Source organism: Felis catus, chromosome D3 (genome assembly GCF_018350175.1).
Source record: "Felis catus isolate Fca126 chromosome D3, F.catus_Fca126_mat1.0, whole genome shotgun sequence".
Taxonomy (NCBI): Eukaryota; Metazoa; Chordata; class Mammalia; order Carnivora; family Felidae; genus Felis; species Felis catus.
The window spans coordinates 37,415,416-37,442,494 of NC_058379.1; the positions used below are offsets into that span (position 1 = coordinate 37,415,416).

Here is a 27,079-nt window from a genome sequence, read left to right on the forward strand (position 1 = left end):
GGATTATATCACGGCACTAATTTATTTTAAAACTAGAAATGTAATATGCAAACTTTATGAAAAAAATATCCTAAAGTAAAGCTGGGACATCTAACGACTGATTTATGAGTGAGTTATACATATCTCCAGACTATACCACTCTTTAGTCAATTTACAGAGAGAAAACTATTTCCCAAGTTCAGAGTTGATCAATCCTCTGCGAGTGATACTAGTAAAAATCAACAGCTAATAGCTTAGCCCCTGTCCAAGAAAGCCAACATAAAGAACAGCTTATAGTCATGTTGACAAAAGATTGGGAAACATCTACTCCAATCAAAGAGTCCACAGTGTAGCCATCAGATTAAAACACCACTAAGGAGGGTCAAACCTTCAATATTGGGTTTTGTCCCTCATTCTCTTCCGACATCTCTTTACTTGCAGTACCTGAGCCCCTCCCCATGACCATATCCATTGTTGTGGCTTCACTTACTGGCTGAGGATTCTCTACTCTTTGGACAGATCACTCTTGAGCTCAGATTCTTCAGGATGTCAAATCATCTTCATACGTTCTCCTTTACCTGAAACTCATCATGTCCAAAATCAGCCCCTCCTTTTCCCCAGCCTCAGGAACCACATCACTACAACTCTGACATTTTTCACACCTCCCCCATCTTTGCCCACCATACTGGACAGGTCCATAAATTGGGCCAAATCTGAGAGACACATCTCTCAAAACATCTTTTTTTTTATTTAGTTGTATATCTAGTATACAAATTTATGATATGTCAGCTACTGCACACCTGTCTCCCAATATCTTGCTCTGCCATTTTAATATTCTTTACATAAATCTGCAAAGGTTGCTTAAACAACAATTACATAATGCCATTCTTTTGTTAACTGTTCCAAACTGTTCCAAACTCATTAGCTGGTATAAAAGTATCTTTACAACCTGCCTTAGCTTACCTTTTCTAACTCATCTTACCCCACTCCAATCACAATTGCTACAATTCATCCATAATAATCTAATAAGGGATCCTTTAAGTAGGCTGGTAAACAGGAATCAATGACAAGAGAGTATAGTGGTTAAGAAAGAGGGCTTTTCAGTTGGACTGACTGATGTGAACTGAATCACAGATTTACCACAAGTAACTTATGTGTTCACTCTGAGACCTGACCTTCCCTTGTCTCAAAAAAATGGGATAATAACATAAGGTTATCATCAGAACTAATTAAGATAATCTGTTACCTATTATAATACTTCCTCCTCATCAGATATATCTAAGAGCAAATTTTCAAAGAAGAAACACTTTGTACATTATTAGTTAATTGTTGTCCTCAAGGCTTATATTCATTAATTTCTAGAGGTTCTTGAAGAGACAGTTTGGAAAGAGAATTGAAATAGTTTTGTAGCAATTAAGAAACATCCTGTTGAGGCTCTTATACTACCCAGTTTTCTATGCCACTGACTTAGTAGACTTAGTAATTCACTGAGTACATAACTATAATATGCCCATATTATATTACCTTCATTACTGTGCTATATCTCCAAATATACCTAAGTACAGAAATTTCACCTACTACTTCTTAACATCCTAACATAACCTCACCCAACACAGGATTCTTGGTAGACCTTCAGTAAGTACTGAGGTCAGAGTGAGTTATCAGGCTACAGATTGCTAATCCTCATAATAAATACCAACAGCTAAATGCATGAGTTTCTGATGTTGCTTAAGCAGGATGCTTTTTTCAAGGGAATAAAGATTATACTTCATAAAAGGGGAAAAAATGCTTTACAATGCCTTTTGTCATGCTGTACTAAGCAAAATGCAAATCAGCATAAGCCCATGGGCACACAAATTAAAATTAAGCTTTGAGCAATTAACCATTTTATAATTGCAATGTTGAGAAACACAGTTCATAACAGGAAGACCATATTTCTCCAGGTTATCTGCACTTGATACAAGTAAATGTGCACAGTGCTTATAAAAATGTTGACTAGTATTTGACTGCAAAAGAAAAAGGCTGTGAGTCTGGCCACTAGTTGGAGATCATCTCACAATGCTTCCTTAGAGAAATGTTCCTCTCTAATATTCTGTCTCCATAAATTTACAAATGTTTTCTCTGACAGACATGTTTTGAGGATTCAAAAACTTGTGTCCAGGGGCGCCTGGGTGACTCAGTCGGTCAAGCATCCGACTTTGGCTCAGGGCACCATCCCACAGTTTGTGAGTTCAAGCCCCACATCAGGCTTCGTGCTGACAGCTCAGAGCCCGGCGCCTGCTTCAGATTCTGTGTCTCCGTCTCTCTCTGCTCCTCCCCAACTCATGCTCTGTCTCTCTTTCTTAAAAATAAACATAAAAAAAAAATTAAAAAAAAACACAACTTGTGTCCATAAGTTATTCTGAACTTCATCAGCAAAATTCAATTTATTGAGTACCATAGATATGGCTGACCATCATGAGCAATTACTATGTGCCAGGCACCATTCTAAATACTTTACACATACTCACTGGTTCAATCTTCACAATAACCCTATAAGGTAGGCACTACTACCTCCATTTTACAGATATGACAAGTGAGGTTTAAAAGAAAAATTCACAAGTCCATGATAGAACATTAATAAAGGGTACAACCCAGATTTACACACAGCCTATCCATTCCCAGAGCCTCTGCTCTCACTCACCATATCATACATATTGCACTCCTAAAGTAGAATTCAGTACGTGTTAAGAGTTTGAGACCAAGCTTTGGGAACCGAAAAGAAGGAGAAATTACTCCCTATTAAAGTTCAGGAAGGACCTCAGGGAGAAGGATGTGCAGGATGCTGACTGGTTGAGATGGAATAGGAACAATGTGCATTCTGGTGAACAAAGTCACACAGCTAGGCAGGTGCAGGCAACGGGGTGGGATGGACAAGGAATCTGATTTGGCTGGTGATACAATAGAAAGCATAGCTGTAACAACTCTTCAGTTTCCACAGGAGGACACGATGGGGTTTTAACTACTGGTCTATGCAAAGTTCTCTCAACAAGGTAACAGGAGTAGAAACATTCTTTGGGAAGATTAATTAGATTTTTTTTGAAAGCTTAGGAATTTTTTTTCTCAGAAGATCATTTTCCTTACTTCGTCTAATAGACTATTTTGGATAATAATCCAAAAATCAAGAACTCTCCACTGGGAGGCCTAATGGACTGAAACTAACAGGATAAAGCTTAATAGGAATGAAGATGAAGTTTAGAAACTTCAGCTGTACATGTTTAGGATGACTGCTTCCTGGCAAGAGTACAGTTCATATGAAAAAGATGAAGAGATTGTGGCCAAATTCAAGGTCAGTACAAGCTAAAAGCTCTATAAGGATGCCAAAAAGACTAAGTGGAAGGTAAGCAGCATAGAAGTATAGAAGTGTATCACACAGAAAGGGGAGATGATTATCCTAAACACAGCAGAACTGGAATTCAGCTCTGGGCATCATTCAAAGGGTAGAGGTTGACAGTCGAGACTGAATTCAGAGCAGGATTGATGAAGACAGACAGTCAAGAAGCTGTACCATACGTAAAAATGTTCAAAGTACTGGAGAAATTTAGAAGCATGATCACGATCTCCAAATATTTCAAGAACTGTCTTGGGAAGAACAATCTGTTTAGACTCACAATACAAAAATAGAACCAATGAGAGGATAATATAACCAATGAATCATTAATACTAAAGGCCAGTTCTACATTAGCTACACAGGAGGGATGTTACTGAGTTACATAAAGGAAACAATCAGTGTCCAATGGGCATCTACAGGCTAGCCAAAGACAAGATAATGCTTTTCAAAAGGAAGTTCACCTTGGGGCGTCTGGGTGGCTCAGTCAGTTAAGCATCCAACTTCAGCTCAGATCGTGATCTCACGGCTGAGTTCGAGCCCCATGTTGGGCTCTGTGCTGACAGCTCAGAGCCTGGAGGCTGCTTCAGATTCTGTGTCTCCCTCTCTCTCTATCCCTTCCTCGCTCATGCGCTCTCTGTCTCTGTCTCTCAAAACTAAACAAATGCTAAAAGAAATTTAAAAAAAAAGCTCACCTTGCTGAACATGGGAGTATATAAACACTAAAAGACAGAAACTGCGAACCTACTCTTCGGGAATTTGGAGAAGAGGCCAGAGAGAGGGAAGTGGTAAGATGGGAAGAAGGGAGAAAGAAGGTGTGGAATGTGAGCTGGACTTTGACAGATGAATTTGTTTACAATCCAAAGTGGTCAAGTAACTGCCAAAAAGACAAATCTGCAGTAAACTGAATTGTAAACAGGTTACTGAAAATGCTCAGTGAGTCCACTTAGGGCTTAAGAACATACAATAATTCTCTGTAACACATTCCTTCTCAAATGTGTACAGTTCATAGAGGGTAATGTGATCCTTTCCCTTCTTTTCTTCCAACAGTATCCCCTCCACACACACGTGCATGCATGCGTGTGCACAGAAGCACCAAAATGTATATATATAACACCATGGAAGAAGAATAGGTACTACCTTCTCCCTCAAGAGAACAGGTCAGAAAAGGAAGTAAATATGGTCAAAGAACAAGAGCGCCTGGGTGGCTCAGTCAGTTAGGCGTCCAACTCTTGATTTCAGCTCAGGTCGTGATCCTACAGTCTTGAGAACAAGCCCCGCATGAAGCTAGCTTGCTCTCTCTCTCCCCTCTTCTTTTTCCCTCTGCCCCTCTCTCCCACTCCCACACAGTCTCTCTCTAAAATTAAAACACACACACACACACACACACACACACACACACACACACACACACACACAAACCAGAATGGTCAGAGAACAGAGAATATGGGGGCCCCTTTAATAGGAGAAATGGCCTCCCTGGATTGTTCCTAGTCCTGCAGTGACTTCCACCAACACCTCAAAGAGTTTTCCTATTATCTCCAGAGTGGAAAACACAGTAACAAATTTTGTCATTCACTCAGCATCATGCGGGAGAAAATGCCCAGGCTTCAGACTCAAACAGATTTTGGTTCACGTTCTTGTCCTGACACTCATCAGCTGTATGAAATGTGGGCAAGACACTTGGCCTCATTTTGCCTCAGTCCCCTTACCTGTCAACTGTGAATACCCATTTCTGCGTGAAGTTTCTTGTGAATATAAAGGAAACAGTATTCATAAAATGCCTGCAACCACTCTGTGATTCTACTCCTACCATTACCACCAAAACCTACAAGTCGCTAGTGGCGAATGTTTTGATAGCTCAGACATTTCTGAGACTTTGGAAATGACACTTCTTGAAAAAGCTCAAAATGGGCTTATCTAATACTGGCTTCTGATTTCTTCTATTTTATACATTAGAAAGCAGTTTTGCAGGGATTGCAACCTCTCAGTGGTGAGGGATATCCACAGACTTCCCTAATTTGAAAAGAGACTAAGCTTTGGGGTGTTTTGTTTAGGGATAAGGCAGTGGGGGAGGGAGAGCAGCTGAAGCCAGGGATGGATAAAGTGATAAACCTTGTCATGCTTTATAATTAAAACATATGAGAAGATTCGTACCTACTGTATAATTCGAGGTTGGCAAAGAATGTAAGACAATTACTATATAATATGCTATTATTTAAAAAGAATCTTTTCAAGTAGGTGAACGGTCTGTGAGCGTCCATTTTAATTCTACTGCTACGAAGCACTCAGTATTGAGCAGTCACGCAGTTCCCGTGGACGCCCTACACCAGCACGCAGCAGGCTTGGGCTGCCGTGGGCTTACTGCCTCCACATCTCCAGCTCTCCTTCTGAAGTTCATGGAGGCATTATTTGGGATGAGCTCTGTAAGCCATGGAACAGGAAGAACTTAGGCCAGAAGTTTCAGACAGTTATGTACTGCTCTAGTACACAAATAACTGAAATATTATGTCTTTTCTATCGTTTTAAACAGAATAATGGACCTTTCATGTCCAAAATAGTGATTTTTGTAAAGCACCTGGTTGGATTCTTGCGAAGTCTCCACCAGAGTGACATGCATCTGGGTAGGAAATGTCCCTTGATGTAAGGCCCCAATTTTACTACTATGTATATTCACATGAGAAATTTTAAAAGTTTACATCTTCATGTTCATTTAATTAAATACTTTAACATAGAGTATTAAGTACACTAATCTTTCTAGCTAACAGAGACAAGACCTGTTTACTCTGCTCACTTACAGGGGGCAGAGTTTGCTTGGTCCCTGAGCTTTGGAAACCTATCATTTATTCATCACTAAAGTCCCCTGGCAATGAATGGCCATCTCATCTGCACTGACGTTGTCCAAACACTGCTCTCAATAGTTGTCGTCCCCTGAAATAATCTACAGCCTTCGCTATCACTAAGAAACCATTCCGTTTTTCTCAATCCCCCCCTTCCTTCTGTTTAGATAAGCACTTGGGGGTGTCGATTGTTCGCGGTGCAATCTTCTTTCAGTGAATGGTCTTATCACGAGGTCACACTACACCTTCAGAATAGCTGAAGGGCTGTTACACTCTGTCTCCCAAGATGGTGGTGAATCGCTTCCCCATGTCTTTACTATAATGATATTGCACATCTTGACTGAGTTGCCTTCACACTCTGCTTTTGGAAAATTTCCAGGCAGGGTCTGCGTTTACGTCAGCAAGATGGATTCAAAATACCACCTCTGGGGTTTTAAACGGGCTTTGAAACACATTCCTGCACTGGGCTCAACTCAGGTCAGTAGGAGGCCTTCCAGTAAATCTGTTACTTCACTTTGTTATTCTACTTAATGCAGAGGGGTACTGATTTCCTCGTAGCTCATCTCGTAAGTGGTTTTACTTTTCTACAATTTCTGCCGGAACCTTGGCTAAAAAGCCTCACATTATTATGCCCATTTTCTTCAGAGCTCCTTATGTTTAAAGATTCTGCTTGCTTAGGTAAGCTAAACACTGTTCTGTTCTCCATCTGATTCTTCTTCCTTCAGTTTAGGATCATAAAAATAAAGTCCTTTTTTATATTTTCAAAGTTAAATACAAGCCTTATCTTGTTAAACTTACCTTTGATTGGCATGGTTACTATTCAATTGGTCCCTTAGTTTATAGTTTAACAAGGGCCTTACAAAATTCATAACAGATAGGACATGTACCACGGGGGTGGGTCAGGGGGCAGTTACTACATGCAGAACTCTAGGGGCTATCAAAACAAAATTATAGAATGTCAAATTTAACAACAATTTCCAGATATAATGCAAATCCCTTACTACTTACAAGCCTTAAAGTAAAAGGAAGACTCCCTTATTTAGTAATAATCATCAAAGCATGGAAGTATACAATTATTTTCACAAACAAACGAGTACATCAAGCTACCGCCACATCCTGGACATTATGCTGGAAAACGTATCCCCTATGAGGGACCTTGGTTTTGCTTACCACACTCTGAAATCTAAAGGTAAAACTAAAAGGAAAAAAAAAGCCCTTATCCCTCTACACACTTACTATACAAGAAAAGCAGTATTTCATCTAAATGGACTTTCTTACCACACTCCAATCTAAAAAGACAGTTCAATAGGGCTAAAGTAGAATTTACCTCTGATTACAAAATACACTAGTAAAACAATTTTAAAACAATAAAGAAACTATAAACACAGTGGCAAAACAAAAGATGATGCTACTTAACTAAAAAGAACCTAGAACAGTCTGAAGCAAATGATTCTAATTTGAAGGAAATGAAATTCAAATAAACAAGAAAACCACCCTTCCTAATACCTCCCCTTCCTCTGAAAGACAACGCAAAGGACAAAAACAAGGGAGGAAGAAAGGAAGAAAGGAAGAAAGAAAGAACGAACGAATAAGGAGTCACTGCCAAAGGGGCTCTGTGGATAATAATGCTCTAAAAATTAAACATGGAAGTAGGTTAATAGACACTGTGGAATCCTTTCTGGGAAGAGCATGCATTTGTGTTTCTTGAAATAGACCTTCTGCTTGCCGTGAATCAGACTAATGGATGGCTTTGAGGGTACGCTCTAACACAGGTACTGATTTCTCCAAGAAGGTGCATGAGGGAGGAGTATGCGGAGGCCAGGAAAAGATGAGAAGAAATGGACAAATGTGGCACAAAGAAGTCGCAGGCACAGTGCTTTTATGTAGGGCACGTACATAATGGGCACTCCACCCACCTGGCTTCTCTAGGACCAGGGCCACAAACACAGCTGCTTCTGCTTGGCGCGCCTTCTCCCAATGTGGAAAACAAGAGGAGAGACTCAGCAGCCTGACCAAAGAAATACATGAATTCCACTAAAGAGTGGAAGCACTTGCTTGGGTAATGGAGGCTACCTCAGGAGATGTTTCCAAAAGTAGATGATTATCAGGAAAGACTGGACTGGAGTTTAAAGGCTCCTGCTCAAAAGCAGGAGAATCAAAAGATCTCTAAGACATTAATTTTTATGCATCTATTAAGATTCCATTTTAACTCGTCTTCCCAAATTAGTAACAGTACTTATGTGCTCTCCTTCTACAGTTGAGCTTTAGAAAGTTACATCCACACTGTAACAAAAATCTCCTTTGAAAGGATAAAAAACCAGTTTACAATCGCTTAACATTATGTACCTATAACCCACTAATAAAACCATAAGCCCCACTTATACATTCACTTAAAATGGATTTTAAAAAAGCTACAGCAACCATTTACCTACCCTCTTCTCTCCCTTCTTAAAAGAATCAGTCTGCGGAAAGAAGCCTGCAGCCCAAGTTACTGATCTAGGAAGTGCTCTGTACCTTACCTTTTAGGAGGTTAAAAGTCTCACAGATGATATTCTTAAGGGAGAAGCACAGAACATCTGTGCGACCGTGTGTCCTCATGGCCCAGACGTGGGGAGGCCATCCTCCAACCCACATCCACCACCACACACCCTCTGAGCACTGCCTCCCCCTCCGGGACAGGACAGCACTAGCTGCCTCCAGCTCAGCCGCCAAGAAACAAAGGGTATTGGAGTTTCTTGTCTAAGTGGTAAACTAATTCCCACTGCACGGTAACTATTTAAAGAAATAGTGCCTGCAGGACAGATCTGCCTCCCAGCCTTCCTGTTTGTGTCCCAGCTCCAATTTTCACCCATTTCCTAAGGAAGACTGCAAAGTGTAATCAGCCTCAAGAAGCCTGAGATTTATGAAAACCCGTGGAGTGTGTGAGGGCAATTTTTGGACACAGTCTCTCCCCCTTTCCTTCTTTTCCCAGCTAAGCAGATAGGAGGCTTTATTAAAAGTACTTCCAAAGTCAAAAGCAAACACACTGTATCTAGAGTGATTTGGTGAGTCTTGACTCCGGAAAGATTTTAAACCTGAAATGTAGAAACAAAAGAATTTGTAGATAATTATTCCAACATGTATCAAGTAGTAATGCAGACAAAAAACCATGCAACTTAGGGTCAGAAGGCAAAGGCTTGATTCAGAAAACCTTTGCAATTTGCTAGCTTTAAGTAAAGAAATTCATCCAATCTTCCTGGGCCTTCCATATGAAATTCATCCAATCTCTCTTCTCAAAGCCTCACTTTTTTTTGTCTGAATAAATGGGACTAATAACAAGCACTTTATGTGTCTACTCTGAGAACCTCATAACTGTAAAAGACCCCATATTTTGCCTTATATAAAAGTCAAGGTCATGCTGTCATTGCATCATGGCATCCAATTTCCCAGCTGCTATTACATAGTATCAGACATTAGTAGCTGAATGCAACGACCTAATACATCTCTCCTCTCTCCAAAATTATTTGTTTATACATTTATACATTTGTTTACTTGTGTATTGTCTGACTTCCCCATTGGTAATGAATACTTAATAATGATTCCCAGGACCAAGAATAGCACTTAATATTTATTAACCTGCAATAAGTACTTGTTTTTAAATAAATGAAGAGATAAATGCATAATTTCAGACAAAATAAACCACAATGCTCTACACACAGTAAGCCTATAACGAATACTTACTGAATTAATGAATGAACCACAATTTTTTTCTCTAGAAAAACATCCCAGGAAAAATGCAATGCTATAGAATTTTAAGACAAGTTGGAGCCCTTAACAACAGTTGACATAAATACAACTCTATGTTTTGTTATATCACCCTGTTCAAATATATGAAGATGGTTCATGTACAGATTTTTTACAACATGGATATGAGGTACAAAATCAGTATGAATTAATTCACTGACAAAGAGTTTAGCTTAATTTAGAATATACCTAAAATCCTTCCTCAGGCCTGTTTCTGTTAAAAATGGAAACTCCTTTCCTCTGGTGCCCTTCACGTCCTCCAGCGGTGGCGGTGGGATGTGATAAGGACTCATTGATTTTTTTAAAAGCATTACCCAGACAATGAGGATACAAATGTGTGGTCTCTTGTGGGTCTTACGATCCAACTGCTAATGTTTAATATAACATAACAACATGCTGGGAGACAGGATAGTCTCAGGGATCTGAAACAAGAGATTTAGTTTTGAGCCTTCACATCATTGCCTGAATCCAGTTCAGGCCAGTTCAGGCCAGTTCAGGCTAAGAGAGACTAAAAATCAATTCTTTGATGGCTGCCCATTAATCTACCATGAATGAAGAAGACAGCAACTCTAGTGGATACTTGTCCACCTTATAAAATTACCAAGAGAGGAAAGATTCTGCATCTTAAAAGATCATGTGAAACATAATTCCCTCTTACTTCTAAGGAGTTCTCTTGCGTTGCTTGGGAAATAGGACGCTCCGCACCCTTTTTCTCTCCTCCCTGCCCTCTCTCTTGGCTCTCTTGACTTTATAGACAGAACAAGAGCTTATACAGATCTTTTTGCAAGTGTTAAAAATGGAAAATAAAGATTTAAAGTTTCTCACTCTGAATGAAGTCATTTTGGTTCCGCAATATGAGAAAGCATTTCATAATCACTGAACCTGAAAGTTGTATAGCTTTTGGCCAACAAGAAAGAATCCCTGAAGAACAGAGCGTGGTGGTCAAATAAAAACAGAATTTCCTGCCTTTAACAGGTTCCGATACTCCGTTTTTCTGAGCTCAAAGTTTCAGACATTGTGACGCGTTGTTTTCCACATATCCCCTCCTTCACCTCGCACGCAACTTCCCTGGGGGTAAAGGCCTTTTTAATTGAGTAATTACAGATTCTAAAGAAGTTCTGAAATAGATTTCTGACAGTTTCCAGCAGCAAGACTTTCTCACCTTACACGTAGCCTCTAGCCTGACAAATACCAGTCTACAGGGAGCTTGTAAGTTCAACTACAAGGGTTATCAGATGTGGCTTAAATGCCTCCTGGAACATGTACATTTGACCCTGGGGGAGGAGAACAAATTGTGGAAACTGCCATCCAACAGCCATCTAATGTAAGAAGAACCTTTGGGAGACCCACCTGGAAGCCCAGACACCCTCCCCTGGGGATGCTGATGTACTGTCAGCCATTTCCTGTAGAACAGCTTTATTGCCCTGGTTCCTGGCAGACTTAATCAAGATATCACTGTGTATTAGACTAGCAAATAAAAAGATAACTTCAAGTTACTGACTGGAAGGTTTTGCTATGTTATTAACATTATTATTTGAGACTACCATGTATCTTATTTTAATAAACACTTACGCTATAAAACATAAAATAAATCTTCTAAGGTAAGATAATTTATAGGTATGACTAAAAGGAGCAAACATCATGGAACACATTATCCCAAAGTCTGCCATTAAGTAGGCATATACACTGCACAAGAGAAGAATCATGAATTTTTCCTTTTTGCCATCTGTTGTTTTATAGGACAGCTGATTTCCTGTGAGCTGACTCTAGCGCCTATGATTAATGACGAAGAAAGTAAGTAAAAAAAGTTACATCAAAAGATCAGTCCTATTGACAAGGAAGTATTTCAACAGCAAGTTAATTATCAGACTATTTCTTTTCCAAAGTGAGAGATAAAGATGATATTTGCCCCTCCTTTTCTCCCTTTCAACTTGCTCTAGGCAGGGGTTCTGCTAAACACTGAAGACCTAAGATGTATAAGCACAGGGTTCCTATTCTCAATCAACTCATGAACTGGTAAGACAGGTATAGAAGTAGCTATGGTACAAAGGTAGTGTGTACTAAGGGGGAACGTATACCTCAATATCAAGAGTGCAGGGCACGAAGGAAGAAGGACATAGGTTCAACTGGCTTTGCCACTTGCACACTGCGTGAGCTTGGGCAAAGTTAATCCTTTTACAGTTTGCTTTACTCATGGGTAAAACAGAGGTCATATTAGTGCCTGCCTCCTGAGACATTTTATAAAAATAAATGATTTAGTACAAATCCCTAACAGAGCACCTGGCTTTCAGAAGTCCTCAAATAGCACTGATGCTGAAGAAAAAGATTAAAAGAAATACTTAAATTTGGGTGCCTGGGTGGCTCAGTCAGTCAAGCGTCTGACTTTGGCTCAGGTAATGATCTCACAGCTCGTGGGTTTGAGCCCCTCGTCAGGCTCTGTGCTGACAGCTCGGAGCCTGGAGCCTGGAGCCTGCTCGGATTCTGTGTCTCCCTCTCTCTCTGCCCCTCCCCTGCTTGTAACTCTGTCTCTCTCTCACTCTCTCAAAAATAAATAAACATTAAAAAAATTATATATATATATAAAAATAAATACTTAAATTGCCATGAACATTCAATAGAGAAAGGAAGTTCCATCCATAAATAAGAGATACAGAATTTTTCAGCCAGGACACTCCTCTCTTGGAATAGTTTGAATGTACAGGTTGCCCTTGATTTATGATTGGGGCAAGGGTACCTGGAAAGAAAAGGGCCCACTGCCACCCTTTATCTCCCAGTTGCCTTACCCCCTTCTTTCTGAAATGCCCAACCACAGTGCTGTGTCCAATCTTAGCCTGTGCCAACCCAGGGCATAGTAAATGGCCTTGGAGACTCTGCAAAAAATCGCTTCTTGTTCAACAACAGAATGTTCTCAAAGGCTACCTTATGTAAAAGAAAACATCCAGAATATTCATAAAAACTGAAGTTTCTGGTTCTCACCATGATGGATTAACTGGGACTGCAGTAGCCTTCCTGCCATACAATTAGAAAACTGGATAAAATATGTGAAAAACTGCTTATAAATGTTATAAGAAAGTACAAGATGTGATCCTGAGAGAAAGGGAACAACTGAGGTGAACTCTGTAGTTACCCCAGCTTCCATCCTGGATGCACATTCCAGACTGGCAGGGCAGTGACAGGAAACCCAGGAATACTGGGGTCTGAATTAAGGGGACACAGAACAGAGTTCACAGAGGCTAAGGCAGATGGAATTTTCTAGGACAAGTATAAGACAGGAAGGAGCTATGCAGACAAAGGGCTCAAGAAATCTATATATGGGTCTCCCTGAGTTTGTTGCTAAATGGTAAGTCACATATAAACAGGGTTAACTTCACAATGCTGGACAAAAACCAAGTGAGGATCTTTAAGTTAAAGGATTCACAGAGTTTGCAAAGAGCAAGGAGACACATGAGTTTTTAATTTTTTTTTTTTACATTTATTTATTTTTGAGAGACAGAGAGAGACAGCATGAGCAGGGGAGGGGCAGAGAGAGAGGGAGACACAGAATCAGAAGCAGGCTCCAGGCTCCAAGCTGTCAGCACAGAGCCTGATGTGGGGCTCGAACCCACGAACCGTGAGATCATGACCTGAGCCAAAGTCGGATGCTGAACCGACTGAGCCCCTCAGGCACCCCCACACGAGTTTTTAATAGTCAGACTAGAAAGTCCACGTTCAGTGCCTGGGCATTCAGGTCCCAACCCCAGAAGTATCTTAGTAGTATGAAACTTTAAAGTATCAGTTGAGTTGTAGGGCTAAATCCACCATACAGTAAAGGCTACTGCAGACAAACAAAACACAGATCTAGTATTCAGTAAAAAAACAAAACAAAACTATACATACAAAGAAGCAGGAAAATGAGACATAGAAACAGACTCAAAAGGACAGAGGTGAGGAATTGACACACAAGACAATTATAAATATGCTCAACATATAACAACAGAAATGAAAAATGATTTGAAATGATAATATACTAGATGCAATTATCAGGACATTGATTAACTTCAGAAAAGACCAGCACATTTGAAGACAATACAGAAAATAGTCAAACTTCAACACACAGAGGGGAAAAAGGGCTGCAAAAAATGAACAGAGCCTCAGTGATGTGCAGGATGACCCCAAATGGTCTAACACATATGTTACTTGAGTCCTAGGATGGCGGGGGCTGGGGTGCGGGGGAGTCACAGGATAAAAATGAGATAGAGAAATAATGGCTGCAATTTTTCCAAATTCAATGAAAACTACAAACCAGAAATCCAAAAAATTCAGTGAACCCCAACAAAGATAATACAAAACAAAGATAAAGGGAAAACATCAAAAGCAGCAGAGTGGAAAAAACAGACGTGATGAACAGAAGAGCAACAATAAGAATGACTGCCAACTTCTCATTAAAACAATACAAGCAAAGAGCAGTTGGATGACATCTTTAAAGTGCTGAAAGAAAAATGAAAAGGTCATCCTAAAATTCTATATCCAGTGAAAAATCGTTCAAAAACGAAGACTTCATAAATACTATCTTAGATAAACAAAAGTACAAAGAATTCATGGCCAGCAGATCTGCACTACAAGAAATGTTAGAGCAAGTTTTTCATGAAAGAAAATAATACCAGATGGAAACTTGGAACTGCACAAAAGAATTAAAAGTGTGGAAATTTGTAAATATGTGAGCATATGTAAAATAAAAGCATTCCTTATTATATTTCTTTAAAATATAATTGTTCAAAACAAAAAATAATAACAATGTATTATAAGGTTTTTGACATAAGTACTTAATAAAATGCATGACAGTAATATTATGAAGGATAGAAAGGAGAAAATGAAAGCATAAAATCATAAAGTTCTTATGTACCACATGAATGATATATTATTTGAAGGTGAAAAGTGAAAAGCTAAAGTGGAATACTGTAAACTCTGGAGTAACCACTAAAAATAATGAACAAACAGCTATAAGAATGGAGATAAATGGAATATAAAAAATATACACAAATAATCCAAAAAAGGCCAGGAAAGAGAACAGATGGGATAAATAGAAAACATATAGCAAGGCAACAGATTAAACCCAGGGTACCTGGGTGGCTCAGTCTCAGGTCATGATCTTGCGATTCGTGAGTTCGAGCCCCGCATCAGGCTCTGTGCAGACCGCTCACCTGGAGCCTGCTTCGGATTCTGTGTCTCCCTCTCTCTGTCCCTCCCCTGCTCACACTCTGTGTGCGTGTCTCTCTCTCAAAAATAAATAAACATTAAAAACATTAAAAAAAAATTTTTTTTAAAGAGAGTAGATTAAACCCAACCACATATGCTGCCTACAAGAAACACACTAATTATAAACACACAGAGTAAAATGATGGACTAAGTTTACCATGCAAATATTAAGCCTAAGGAAGCTTGGGCGGCCATATTAATTCAGACAAAGCAGACTTCTGTGGTAGTTTGGGTCCCAGGGAAGCAGATGTCAAGACTAAATCGGAGGTTCAGGAGACTTATTTGGGGAAACCATTTGTGAAAGACAAAGGTGAGAAAGAGCAGGACTGGACAGGGAAAGATCTTCAGATATGATTGCTGATCTGACACCGGTGAAAGGAGAGAAGGGGAAAGAAGATTTGGGTCGGGAGGGCCTCAGGCTGCAGTGCAAGTGGGAGAAAGTCTCAGCCAGGCTGATGGGCAGTCCCCAGCAGATACAGCTCAGTAGAAGAGCTGGCATTGGTCAAAAATGGCCCAACTCTAGTACCCTGTTGTGCTCCATCACGAATGGGGAGTGTCCTGGGGAGAGCATAGCTACAGCAGAAATATGTGGCAGATCCCAAAAGTATGGCAGCTAAAGTCATGGGCTAAGTACACTACTTTTTGGAAAGGATGTCTGAATAGCACAACTCTATGGCAGGCACAACTTTGAAACAAGGGATATGACTGAGGACAAAGAGCATTATTTCTTCATGAGAAAAAGCTTATTTTATAAAGAGAACCCAACAACCTACCCTTAAATATGGATACAATAAATCACACTTCAAAATATTTGAAGTCAAAACTCTCAGAACTGGAAGGAGAAATGGACAAATCCCAGTTACAGCTAGAGATGTCAATACCTCTCTCTCAGTAACGACAAGTAACCAGAAAATTGGGGAAAATATAGAAATGTTAAACAACAGCATCAACCAAATTAACTTAATGGATATTTATTGAATACTCTCACCCCAAAGGGTGGAATACACATTCTTTTAAAACTCACAGTGCACATTACCAAGATAAACCATATGCTTGTCCATAAAACCAATCTCAATACATTTTAAAGGACTTAACTCATAAAGTATGCTCTCTGACCATAATGGAATTTATTTAGAAATTGGAAAAAGAGATCTAGAAAAGCCCCAAATATTGGGAATTAAACAATATGTGTTTAAATAACCCAAAGATCAAAGGAGAAATCCTAAGGGAAATAAAAAAAAAAATCTAACTGAATAATACAAAAACTACAGCATCATCACACAAAACTACACAATTCAATATTTGTGGGATGCTGCTAATGCAGTCCTTAGAGGTAATATAGCATTACCTTTTTATATTAAAAATATGAGAAGTTAGGGATGCCTGGGTGGCTCAGTCGGTTAGATGTCTAACTCTTGATGTCAGCTCAGGTCATGATCTCATGGTTCATGATATCAAGCCCCATGTGGGGCTCTACACTGACAGTGTGGAGCCTGCTTGGGATTCATTCTCTCTAAATAAACAAACAAACAAACAAACAAACAAACAAATAAAAGAAGTCAATAATCCATGATCTAAGCTTCCATCTTAGGAACCTAGTAAAAGAAGAAAAAGTTAAGCCCCAAATAAATCAAAGAAATAATTAAGAATGTAAATTACAGAAACAAAGAGTAAACAGGTAAAAAAAAATAGAGAAAATAAGTTTTTTAAAACCTGGGTTTTGGAAAAGAGGAGTGAAACAGGTAAATTTGTAGGAATTTCATCAATAAAAAAGGAAAGAAGACATAAATTACCAGAATTGTGGAGGAAATAAGAGGATTATCCTAAAAATCCTACAGATAGCAAATGAAAAATAATGGAATATTATAAACAATCATAGGCCAAGAAATTCAACAGCTTACATACAATGGACAAATTCCCTAAAAGATATAAATTACTAAAACTGACAGCAGAAGAAATGGAACCTGCCCATATTTGTTACAGAAACTGAATTCATAATTTAGAAGCCTGCCACAGAGAGCTCCAGGCCTAGACGGCCTCACAAAGTCATTTAAAAATGAAAAAATACCAAACCTGCACAGGAAATGGGAGGTACAGGGAACTCGTCTCAATCCACTGTAAGCAATCAGAATTCTCCTGATAGGAAACCCATACAAAGACATGACAAAATCTAAAACCAACAGACCAACACTGTTCACAAACACAAACACAGAAATCCTCCACAAAACAAGAGAAACCAAATCTAGTACTAGCTGATGACATCTCGTATCTGACTGCTAATGTCTACAGCAGTACTACCGTTGTGTCATATTTTTTCTAAAAAAATTTTTTTAACATTTATTTATGTTTGAGACAGAGAGAGACAGAGCATGAATGGGGGAGGGTCAGAGAGAGACGGAGACACAGAATCTGAAACAGGCTCCAGGCTCTGAGCGGTCAGCACAGAGCCTGATGCGGGGTTCGAACTCACAGACCGCGAGATCATGACCGGAGCCGAAGTCGGACGCTCAACCGACTGAGCCACCCAGGCGCCCCATATTTTTTATGTCACTGTAAGTCTTCTGTTGGAGATAAAGACTTACATTTACACTGGTCATTTGATTTGAACTCAATAGTACAGACCCTCCTGGTTAAATACATTGTTACACTGGCTAAGATGATGCAATAAAATGGCTGGTACACAGCAAGTGCCTGCAATTTTTTTTTTTTTTTTTTTTTTTTTTGAGAGAGAGAGAGGGAGAGAGAGCAGGGGAGGGGCAGAAGGAGAGGGAGACTGAGAGAAAGAATCTTAAGCAGGCTCCACACCCAGCTCAGGGCTAGAAGTGGGCTCAATCTCACAACGTGAGATTATAACCTAAGCCGAAATCGAGTCAGATGCCTAACCAACTGAGCCATCCAGGTGCCCTATAGTGCCTACAATTTCTTTTTATTTTTTATTTTTTTAATGTTTATTTATTTTTGAGAGAGAGAGAGACAGTGACAGAGTGTGAGTGGGGGAGGGGCAGAGAGAGAGAGAGAGAGAGAAACAGACAGAGTCTGAAGCAGGCTCCAGGCTCTGAACTATCATCATAGAGCCTGACACAGGGCTCAAACTCACAGATTGTGAGATCATGATCTGAGCTGAAGGTGAACGTTTAACAAAGCAAGCCACCCAGGCACCCCAATACAATCTCTAATGCTACCATTTTTTAGCAACTAGGTTGGGCTATAACATGTAGTTAGTCAAATAATTGCTTGCAGACTTGAATTGATTAGGCATAGCGATTCTATGAAAGTGACATCTTAAATACCCTTTGTTGATAATATAGAAAAACTAATGACAAAGCATGCAGAGTGACCTTACAAGAAGTTATGATTGATTTGAATTCCAAGGCAGGCTTGGAAACAGGATCTAAGGGTCTCAGCTCATTCAGTGGGCTAGTATATCGTTCATACCCAGTTGGTCAGAGAGCACACTGCAACCTCAGAAGGTAGAGCCTTGAAGCTTCTGAAGATGAACAGGCTACTGCAAAACGCCAAGGCCAGCTTAGTCCCTGGCTAGGAACCCCTTGATTATAGCAGGGAAAGGAGACATCCTCTTGTGAACTCAGCGCTCAGGCCTCTCTATTAAGACACAGTTTATTGTCTCGAGCTATTCCTGTGGTGATTAGGAACAGTCTGATGGCAAAGATTAATGGTGCTTTATCCTATCTGTGTATATGGTGGAAGTCTTGAAGTTACTTTCAATTTTCCCTTAGCACAGATGTAAACATCGCTATTGCACGGAGTCAAACTCACTTTATGACTAAGAATCAGTATTAGCTTTACTTGTTTTCCTTTTCAGTTGCTAAAGCAATGGGTGATTAAGATAGTAGATTATATAGTAGACTCTTCTTCAGGTATATTCTGGAGATCTACCTGAATACCCAAATTTGCTAATATAAAAATGTTTTTCACAGGCAGATGGCTATCTTACAACTTACACTTCTTATCCTCATATCACAAATAAACTTTTCAAGTTTCACTAGTTTCACTGAATTTTTCTTTTTCACTTAAAGATTTACTGAAATGGTCAAACATCACTCTGTTCATTCTAAAACATTCACAGTGGGAACTTCGTGTCTGTGTGGACTCCCGATATGAATGAAATTAGATTTTTCTCCTGTTTAAAAAAAATTTCATAGTGGGCTTATTTATATCATGTGTATGTAAACTAATGCAGAATTTTACTTTCTGACTAAGAACAGCTTCACTTCCTGTTTACCTTTATCCCCCACACTCTCAGGTAAGTTTCTACACACTCAAAAAGCAGAAAATATACAGTCATGGTGAGATTCAGATCCCGGCCAACAGTTAGAATCACTCTTAGCTAAGTGACTCCCCATTAACCACTCCTCAATACACACACACCATGCAGTTCATTTCATAGAACTTCCAACAAATAGTAAAACAAAATGGATTAAATCCATAAATGCCCATTTAGATTGCTACACGATGGGTATTTTAAGAAGAAAAATGCTGACAGAAACCAATGTTATTGATCCTATTGAACATCGAGGTAAAGCCAGTCACCATTCCGACTATTTTTTATACATCAACATTTGTCTTTTGCAAATGAGAAATCTTCCCATAGTGGCAATAATGCCAGATTGTAGTAGTTTAGCAATGGACTTGATCTTTGTAGGTAATTGCTCTATCACAGAGGTTTCTATCTTAGTATCAAGGGTAGTTGTCTTGTCCAATTAGGCTACATACGACCCATAAACACAAAACAACATAAGCCTTTTATTTATAAAGTGCCTTTCTTCAGAAATACCGACTTATCTGATTTCCACATTTTCTTGTTCTAGTTCTATTAAGTAGTAATAATGGCAGTATAACTGATTAAGGCAATTTTTCAGTCAGCTTTACACAGTGGGGGCAGGGATGGCAGGGAGGGAGAGAGAGAGGCTAAGGAGAAGGAAATGGAGAGTAAATTCATCCTCGGGCCTAAGTAGAATCTCAGCTAACAAAGGCATGCTTCATTCAGATTGGTCTAGTGCTGACATAGGAGAAACCATTCCTTCATTCAACAAATGTCCTTAAGAATCTACCAGGTACCAGGCCCTGTGGTGAAGACAAGAGATATAATGAGCAGCAAAGACAGACATTCTCAGCCCTTTTCAAGACTGCTCTCTGAAAGGGAGGCCAATCATACGGCTGCAATTAAAAAAGGGTGATAAACGTCATTGCAAGTGAAGGTTTCCCTGAGGAAAAGCTGCCTGAGCTGGGATTGGCCACATGAGTAGGATCCAACTAGTGCACAGGGTGGTGAGGTTGATGGCCAGGAGAACAGTACAGGCAGGACAAATGCGGCAGTGGGGAGCGTGGGGCATCTGAGCAGCTTGAAGAAATGGCACGAGCACAGACGGAGCTGGAAAGGTGGATATGGCCAGGAGATGTGAACCTTCCGGCACGGGAAGGGTTTCAGTCCTTATCCATAAACAATGGGAAGCCATTAAAGATAACTTTAAGCGGAATTTTATTATTGCCTCCTCAAGATTTTTTTTGTACAAGTACACTACGAGAAGCATGGAAATCTTAATGAAAATAATTCCCATGAGTCTTCCAATATACAGTGTAGTATATAACACAGTTCCTTTTAACATGCAGTAAAAATGACTTTATGCAAAGAGAAGACTTAGGCATAATTTTCATTCATCAAACAAATATTTACTGAGTACTTCATTATATGCCAGGTATGATTCTCAGACATGATTCTTGACATTCATTAGTGAACAAGAAAAGACCTTCACCCTCAGAGAGTTTAACTCTAGTAATGCAGATAAAAATGATAAAGACAAGAAATAAGTAGGTTACGTAGTAGTTAAGAAGACAGTAAGCGACATGAAAGTAAGAAAAGATGAGTAGGATTAAGGAGGATCAGAAGGGTGGGAGGAGCCAGAGAGAGGCAGCCAAGTTACCGTATTATAATTAATTAAACAAGACCTCACTGTAAGATGAAATTGGTACAATTTTGGTTGAACAACCCAATTTTAACTGTTTTTGCTGAAATAAAAGAATTATTCTAGTGCCATTTCTAGACAAACTTCAAGTTTAATCTCTGAGACAAAGAGATCAAAGGAAATACTAGCTATTGCTCAAAACTTACTGCTTCTGTCTTTTCTGTCTTGCAATGGTCCTTCTATTAACAGTAACATTTTGAATACTGACTCATGATTTTATTGCACTCTCCATATGGCAGTGATTTATTCATGAGCAAAAGAAAACCAGCCTCACCAGTGTCATAACTTCAGCTTTTTCGGCTGGCAAATGCTGACAGATTTTTATCTTCAATTCAGTCCTTCTGCCAGTAAGGGTAAAAAACCCAAAAGACACCTCACAGTAACAGGTATAGCAGGAGAGGGAAATGAAAGGTGAATGTATATTACTAAAGTAATAGTACCTGCATAATCAGTGCAAAATTATTAATTAGCTAATACCCTTAATTACAAGCAAGCTTTAAAATGAGTTTTAATACATATCAAAGATACCAACTCATCTCTTTGGAATAAAAGTCTGGAAGTGAAACTAGAGCTTCCTTGACAACACAAATGGTCCCAAATGAATACTGAGAACAAAAGAAGCAAAATGATTGTCAGAGGAAATGTGCTCTAAACCCAGGACAGCAAATAGTTCTTGTTTACAGTAAGCTGTGAACAGCCAGCTTTGACTATTAGCAGTTATGTGCCAATGACTATTAACTCAACTACGTAGTGAGGGCATTAAGTCACAGGATGATTGTCGCTTTTATGTTGTACTTCCACTAAAGCTTGATTTTATTGCCCATTTTCCACAGCTCTTAGGTAGGCTTCGGTTGTAAACAATAGACTTTGGTAATTCTTCTACAAGAAACAAACAATGCAGCCTATGAGCAAAGCCTTTATTGTTTATATTTTATAACATATACACTATAATATCGATATATATTCAACAAGGGAAGAACAACAAATTGAAGCACAATTTTCCATTTACAAGTTATGTGAGTTATATGCCGTACCTACTAGATTATGTCTTTAGTTTTGATCATTAGTGGCCATTAATAAATGAAACTACTTTTATTTTTCTCAAGTGTTGATGTTTCTTCTATTAGGAAGCCAAACTTTCTAGTCTAGACTTTCATAGGGAGACATGTACAATCAAGATGCCATGCTGGACTTAAAATAATGATAGCAATAGTAAAACATTTTCGATGTTTGCTAGGTGCCAATTAGCATTCTAAGCGCTTCACATATACTAACTAATCTCATCCTTGGTACTACCCTATGAGATTATACTATTAATAACATCATTTTACAGAGGAGGAATTGTATAGCAAGGCTTCTGACTCTGTAAGAGGCACAAAGAGGTTAAGTAATTGGCCCAAGATTGCACAGCTAGGCTTCTGATGTCGTATGAGGCACAGAAAAGTTAAGTAATTTTCCCAGAATTACACAGCTAGGCTTCCGATGATGTTCGAGGTACAGGAATAGACAGCTAACCTCTGCTGCTGTACAAACTGATGAGTAATCTCTCTCTGTGCCAGTTTACTACCCCTGCTTTCACATGGCAGGAATTTATATTTCTACAAGTTTTCTACTCCTGGAAATGATTTTTCTGTGTGTGGGGGGGTATAATATACCGAATCAGGAAAAATATAGCATGAGGAAACAGTAACATGGCTCTGTGAGCTTCTTGGCCAGCAGGTCAACTTGCCGGGATGAAAAGCCTCTCTAATAATACAGTAGCACACTCCCAAGCCTACCAGTGCATCTGCAAGCAGCACAGTAAGAGCCTGTGAGAAGGTGTTACATTGACAGGGAAGCAAGGGTAGAGCTGTGTCAGGCACAGATGCCTGGTTTCCGGAAAGACACCAATTCAGCTCTAAACACAAAACTTAACAATCCCCATATCTTAGAATGAGAAAACGATGCTACACATCTATCTACACAACCTCGTTCTGTAAACCCATCCATATGACAAGAACAATCACACTTGCTCGGGTGTTCTCTTTGAAGAGAAGACCTGCAAGGAACGTGTCATCACTGGATGATGTTATTTGACTTATGGAAAGGGAAAGGGGAGAACACAAATATTTACTGAGTTCCCAGATTGGGCCAAACACCATGCTACAGGTTCCCATTTCTCTAATTAAATTTTGACAATCTACCCATAAAGTACATTTATAGCGTTATGTTATTCTCCTTGTTTGTAAGGAATAGAAAACCTGAGGGTAAAAGGGTTATGTGAATTGCCTATGTAAATCTAAGGGGAAGTCAGAGTACCCCCTCAGATAGGTCAGACTCCAAAGCTGGCACCACACCCACACTGCCATGGCTCTCCTGCCTCAGATGGGCATCTCCGTAAGAGGTGGTCTGCTTCTTTTGGAAGACTAGATTTTACATCATGGTCAAGGGCTGAACTCTGGGGTGAGACTCCCTGGGTTTGAAACCTAGTACTGCTGATGACTAGCCACGTAAACCTGGCAAGCCACTTGACTTTGGTGTGCTTTAGTTTCCCCAGCCATAGGTAACAGTACCTATATTGTAGGAATGCTTTGAATACTAAAGGAGTTAATATACATAAGTCTTTCAGGTAATGCCTGGCACATAAATGCTCAATACATGTATTATTAAGGAAATTCTCTGCTGTTAACATAAACTACTTGCAAGCAAGTATCACATCTGAAGTCAAGTATTACAAACCTATTGCATCCCCACTGCTTCATATAATCCCTGATAACAAAATAGATGTTCAATATAGTTTGGTAAATAGATGAATATCTAGACCAAAGGATTATACATAAAAGTTCTTCAAATGGCCCAATCTGATCTGACCTGCCATTACCTCTCTCACATCATCTCTTGCTATATGCTGCCTTATTCTCTCCACTCCAGTAAAACTGGCCTTCTTGCTATTTCCTGGAGGGGAAAAAAAAGGCACCCTAGGGCCTTTGCACTTGCTGCTCCCTCCAGCAGATTAGGTCTTCTTCAGATCTAAATTCAAATTCTTTTCCTTGGTAAATCTCTCCCTCCCACCTCATTTTTTTTTTTTTTGGGGGGGGGACAGAGAGAGACAGAGCATGAATGGGGGAGGGGCAGAGAGAGAGGGAGACACAGAATCGGAAACAGGCTCCAGGCTCCGAGCCATCAGCCCAGAGCCTGACGCGGGGCTCGAACCCACGGACTGCGAGATCGTGACCTGGCTGAAGTCGGACGCTTAACCGACTGCGCCACCCAGGCGCCCCTCCCACCTCATTTTAAACTGCAACAACCCCTCATCATCCAGGTCTCCTGGCACCCCTTTCCTTTGTCCCTCCTTTATTTCCCCCCCACTATGTTCATGTATCACAACACACTACATACTAAAACGTAACTTGTTTATTTCACGTATTTTCTGCCCCTAGAACGTGAGCTTCATGAGAGCAGAAAATTATCACCTATTTTGTTGTGTATACTACTATACCTTCAGTACTGAGAAGAGGGCCTGACAAGAAATATTTGTTGAGTGGTGAATGAATACAAGCCATTAATTTACTAAAGAGCTTTATTTCAATTTTGTGTGAGTCTGAATATAGAACTGCATTGTGATGCATGCTGGGAAAATAACAAAAAGACTCATCTTTGGGTAAAGATGGTGATGAGATGCTAGTAAAATATAAATGCTCCTTTTCTAGAAAGCTACTTTGTATGTAAGTTAAACTGGTATTTCAATTCCTGTATTACATCTATATTCATGGAAAGCAGAGGAAGTTACCTGTTTTGTGGGAAATGAAAAGATAAGTGTTTTGTTTTCCACTAGCACACATGGTAAGTAGACACTGTTAAGCTTTCTCTTTGTCTGAAACTCTGCATTTCACCTAAGCTAAATGTCTTCTTTTTTTCAATCAGCAAAAGTAAGATCCTCTGTCATGGCTTTTTTTTTTTTTTTTAATGTGTATTCATTTTTTGAGAGAAAGAGAGAGACAGTGCAAGTGGGGGAGCTGTACAGAGGGAGGGAGTCACAGAATCCGAAGCAGGCTCCAGACTCTGAGCTGTCAGCACAGAGTCCGATGCGGGCTTGAACCCACAAACTGAGAGATGGTGACCTGAGTTGAAGTGGGCCACTCAACCAACTGAGCCCTCAGGCGCCCCCCTCTGTCATGCCTTTCTAATCGGAAAGTCCTAAGGGGAAGAACACAAAATTCCCTGTGCCCTGACAAGGTCCTACCAAAATTCACTAAAATAACAGGTACACAAAAATGCTTTCAGCAGAGATGTTACCCACTCCCACCCCCTGGGGAAATCTTTTAAAATCTTACTTCTTCCTAAATTATTGTTTTATTGATCTGGATATAAAAAGACTAAGACAATACAGATGATATTAATAAACTATGCTTTTTTGCAGATTCTCTATAAATACAATAGACCTAAAAATGCCTGTCTTGTGTCACATACGTTGCAGTACAGATAAGTATAGTAGGTTAGTCTAAACATTTATTATATTTGATATGCTATATAAACAATCCTCCATAAACACTGAATTTAAAAGTTAATGCTCAGGTTTTCTTTTTTCTGTTTCTTTTTAAAATTCGAAATCTCATTTATCCTTCAAAACCCTACCAAAATCTTACTAAATCTCCAAGCTATCTTACCAGTTTCTCTCACTATTCAGAGTTAAACACTTACTGTTGGGTACCATTAACACCTGTATTCTAAATGACTTATTTACATACTTGTCTCTCTTTGAGATTATGAGCTGGAGGGCAAGACACTTACCTGTGTGTATACCAGAGCCTCGAACAGTATGTGGCACAAAGTAAGTGTTCAATAAATGTTGAACTGAATTACTGAATCGAAGTAAATAAATAAAATGAAGTCACACCAAGAATACAATAAAAATAAACTTTAGTGTTAAAAAGTAGGTATACTTGGATTCCAGCAGTATTAACTTTTAGAAAGTCACTTTTGATAATGATCTTTTTCTCAGAGAAGTTCTATATGTGCCCCCAAAATTGTGCGAAATGATGAGCTTCACCTCTAAGTGGAACTGTATTTGTTTCACGTGTTTCTCTCAAGCACTCAGCTGCAAAAGGCCGCCGCCTCCGCAAAGCTCTTCTATTTCCCCAGGTAGGAATGCTTGCTGCCTCCTTTGTGCCCCAGGTCCTGACCATATTCTACCCCAGCCCCTTTCTCCTCCACTAAGTTTATTTGCTCTCACATCTGCCTCTTTCACTAGACTGAAAACCCTCTGAGGGCAGAGACCCTTCTTATCTATCCCTGTTAATTGGCAACACTAAATGCTTAAAAAAATTCACCCCCAAACCCCCCCCCCCAAAACCAAAACACACACACACACACACACACACACACACACACACACACACACACACACACGTTTCTCAGACCTTGAAAGTTCAATTTTGAACTAACCTGGCTCAGCTCTTACGGGGGTCCCAGATCTGAACACAGACAGGCTCATTTGCCAATGTTAACAGACCCTGAATTACAGGACGTGCTTGTGAAATCCTAGAAAACATGCCAATCTGCAGTATTTTTTTTCCTAACATCAAATCATTCAGTAACAGAGCTTTCTGCCCTTCATTTCACTGCAGCTATTCAGTCTCACTCTTTTATGTTTATGTGGACCCTTCCCATGGATTTTCCAAATTAAATTGCGTACAATTAGATTTTATCACCCATATCCTAAATTTCTGAAGAAAACTTTCTTTAAAGTTTCAAAAGAACAAAACAGCCAAAGGAGAGTCAACCAGATGTAGGGATACAGAATGGATATGTAATATTTCTTGATAATTGCCTGCTTTCATACTTTCCTTCCCTGACCCCAAGAGCCAGAACTGCAAGCACCGTAGCGAAAGAAGAGGGAGAAGTTACAAGAC

General features: G+C 39.5%; 1 protein-coding gene across 24 annotated transcripts in view; it reads right to left on the bottom strand.

Annotated features, from left to right (window-relative positions):
* Positions 1 to 27,079, bottom strand: part of ARHGAP28 (Rho GTPase activating protein 28) — a 330,654-nt gene that overhangs the window by 236,475 nt on the left and 67,100 nt on the right. The window contains exon 1 of one of the 24 annotated variants that reach the window (XR_006587786.1): positions 8,706 to 9,892. The exons of the other annotated variants lie outside the window; for them this stretch is intronic. The gene's annotated coding sequence lies outside the window, so the exon portion shown is untranslated. Of the gene's footprint in view, positions 1 to 8,705; positions 9,893 to 27,079 lie in introns of those variants that run through there. 24 annotated transcript variants of the gene reach the window in all.